General features: G+C 37.8%; 1 protein-coding gene across 2 annotated transcripts in view; it reads right to left on the bottom strand.

Annotated features, from left to right (window-relative positions):
- The window catches only part of LOC109973216 (ras-related protein Rab-26), a 43,130-nt gene that overhangs the window by 18,973 nt on the left and 20,502 nt on the right, over positions 1-3,655 (bottom strand). The window lies entirely within an intron of this gene.

Below are 3,655 nucleotides of genomic sequence, written 5' to 3'. Positions count from 1 at the left end.
AGTAATATAGTATCTCTGAATTTGGATAAAACTAAATTTATGGTATTTGGGAATCGTAGACTAGATAATGAACTTCAATTGAAAATTGGGGGAGCTAATATCGAACGAGTATATGAAATTAAATTTCTAGGTGTCATAGTTGATGACAAATTCTTCTGGAAATCTCATATCAGATATATTCAGCATAAAATAGCAAAAAATATATTGATATTGGCAAGGGTTAGATATATTTTGGACGGGAAAGCACTACACGTTTTGTATTCTTCATTGATTTTACCATACTTAGAGTATGGCGTTGAAAACTGGGGAAATACATACATAAGTTCACTTCAACCATTGTATATATTACAAAAAAGAGCGATAAGAATTGTGCATAAGATGGGGTATAGGGATCACACCAATGTAGCTTTCATACAGTCTAAATTGTTACAATTTTTTGATTTAGTGGGATATAAGACTGCTGTGTTTTTGTATAAAGCCAGGAACAATTTATTACCTGGTGGAATTCAAAAACTATTTAATGAAAGGGAAGGGGGATACAATTTAAGGGGTCAGTTAAATTTAAAAATTCATGCTATATGTACAACCAAAAAAAGATTTTGTATTTCCATAAGTGGGGTAAAACTATGGAATAATTTAAGTGTAGAATAAAAAAATAGTAATAGAATTGATGAGTTTAAACATAAATATAAAAGGTATGTGTCAATCAAGATATACGCAAGAATATATGATTAATTACATGGACAATTGTGGGTGTGGTGTACACTTTGTAATAATTTTTTTGTATATTACTTTTGTGGTGTAGAAAGAATGTAATTATGTAAGAATGTTAACACTGTATAATCTTTTTTAGTATAATACTTGTGTGGTAGAAGTGAATCATTTACTGCTTGCAAACCAATGATGGTAAGATGATGTCATGGGGTAGGACTGGATAGGTCTGACTTCTTCCTACTCCATTCAAGCATGTACTAGGTATAAGCAAATTGATATTGGATTATGTGTAAAATTACGTGTGCTGTCATATCAACTGTTTCTACATGCTTGAAAGAATAAATCAAATCAAATCAAATGTTTATTTTCTTTTTCATTTATTATATTTTTTATGCAAGTTCAAAGTTAAATGCGATAAGATACTGGCCACTCCTGAACGCCTCTCAATGCAATATCCGGAGGTGCCATGAAAGTGCTGGGACACACCTCCTTGTTCCGGTATATAGTTTTTTTTGTTTGTTTGTTTTGGGCAGTAGTCAGGAGTGAGGAGGGCAGGAGAAGAGCCGATGATGGTTTTATTTTGAACGAGTAAGAGAGAAAAATAAAAGTTTTTGTGTTAACACTGCAACTCGAGTGGACTCAGCGTGTTAACCTGCTGCAACACACACATTCAGATAAATCAAGTTAAAAAAAATTGTCTGGAAGCGCGGTCTCCCTGCTGCACTAACCCCCCTACCCGACTCTGCTATCTTGAGGTCCTGTGTTTATTTCTTGCCCTCTGTGGCCAGTGTTGTTAAAATCTTCCACGCACCCCCTGATACGAGGTTTTAAGATGTGTTTTTCAAACCAGTATGGCTCATTTCAAAGACAGACTGTGGAGGCTCCCTGTGCAGGTACAACCCAGAGTGGGAGTGGACCTGTAAAACCCAAAAGGCTGCGTTCCGTAGCGCAGAAAAGGTGAGGCAAAACCAGATGTAACATCGGTTTGACAGGTTGGAGATGGAGAGCATTAAAAGCATCCCAAGGTTAAAATTTGACATAAATGTGGCTTTGTTCCATCTAGATGCCCAAGTACTGCGGCTGGTGTATATGTTGGCATCATTAGCAAACTAGCATTAGCTTTTCAGTTTTGTACCTTTGTATTGAATTATTCTGGTTGTAATTTGGAGTCATTTCCAACTGAATGCAACATTAATATTTACTTGTCCAATTAGTAAAAACATGCGTGTTAGCAAATAAAGTCATTTTGCTAATTTTTGCTCAGTTTTGGTCCAGTTTATGTCGGAATATAACACAGTGGTCCAGGTAGCATTTTAGTGAGACGTTGTTAAATTTTATGCCATCAACGCAACTAGAAAAAAGTGTAACATGAAATTTCTCATTTCACATACAACTCAGTTACGCATGTGTGTACTGGTAATGTAACATCGAACATGATGAGATAGTGGTGGAACATTAGTACTGTATTAACATTACTGGGGGAAAAAAATTCTCTGTATAATTATTATAATAATAATAATATCGCCAAAATGTAAACCTCTTTATTTGACATTGTGTTGTTGCAATGCCACCGAAAACCACCGGCTGTAATGGGCTCTATAATGCATATACAACATGAAATGGGCCAAAATGTACTGCTGCGCTACCTGACTGCCACAACCGTCCCTGGCTGTCACGACCACAATTGATGTAGTTTCAGAGAAGAGGCAGGAGTGAAGGGGGAAGAGGAAAGGATACTGCTCGAGATTTTTTTGTCTCTCACTTAAGTCCTTAACGGTTGAAAATTAGAGGGAGGAGTTTGTTATTGCAGCTTTAATCTTTGGCATTACACTCTTATCTTCAAATTAATTAAAGCACAATTATACTATCCAAATGAAAGCAGCTGATATTTCAGATGTAGAAATGTTTAGCCTGAGCTTCTCTTGCCTTGAATGTTAATGCTCTCTCCCATAAATGATGAACAGCTCCTATGACATCAATGCTTTGCTTGCCTCAATGTCTCCTAGCTGGGGAGACAATGATACACCACAGAGAGGATCTGGTTTGAGGGTGGAAGAGGAGAGAAGGATTTGCCCCTCTCATTCCTCCCTCTCCTTCAGAGTGGAATTCATCCCCATTAGTGTTCATTAACATGAGTTAGTGCTCATTAGGCGGCAGCATGCCAGTAGGCATCTGTAGCTTGCTGGCAGCATATCTCCTCAGTGTAACAGACACTGACTGAATGTCAGAGCAGTGAAGAGAGGTGGAGATGGAAAAAGGAAGCAGAACAGGTCAATCTGCTTGTCCTGTTTTTGCCCTTAATTTATCTCAGGGCGACTAAAACCCGTTTCAAATGGTGCCTTCGCTAATTTCTGACCATCACATTTCAAAACAGCTAGTTTGAACAGGTAATACTAGAAAGATCATTAGGAACCAGTGCAGTAGAATACATTGTTAATAGAATATAATTTGTTTTAGGACTGTTGGTTGGACAAAAGAAGCAATCTGATAAACTGAGGACATTTTTGTGATATACTGTATTGGCTAAACAAATCACCTACATACTGACAGGCTGTCAGGCAGATATTGGCCATCAGTGAATATGATCTGTACACTGCACTAGATTAAACAGAGGGCATATTCTGATTAATGCCAGTATTTTAACACTATCACATTAAGAACATAGTTATGTTTTTACTGTGTCTTTTTACTTTAGTGCCTTGCAAAATATACAATTAACTGTGAAAACTCATGCACTGAATAATGCGGGAGCACTGAAGCACTGTGTGGTGGACCATGAGAGATGAGACAAAGGCTAAAGGTCCTCTGGCTACACCAGCTCATCGCTGAGCGAGCAGGAGGCTTTGATTCAGAGGGTTACCAGTTTGTTCCTCATCCTCACATCTGTTACCGCCTGCCCAACATATCCATGTCCTTCCCCCGGGCTTCTATGCTCACACAC

The sequence above is a fragment of the Monopterus albus genome, unplaced genomic scaffold (genome assembly GCF_001952655.1).
Source record: "Monopterus albus unplaced genomic scaffold, M_albus_1.0 scaffold284.1, whole genome shotgun sequence".
NCBI lineage: Eukaryota > Metazoa > Chordata > Actinopteri > Synbranchiformes > Synbranchidae > Monopterus > Monopterus albus.
This window is presented reverse-complemented; position numbering and strand designations above follow the sequence as displayed.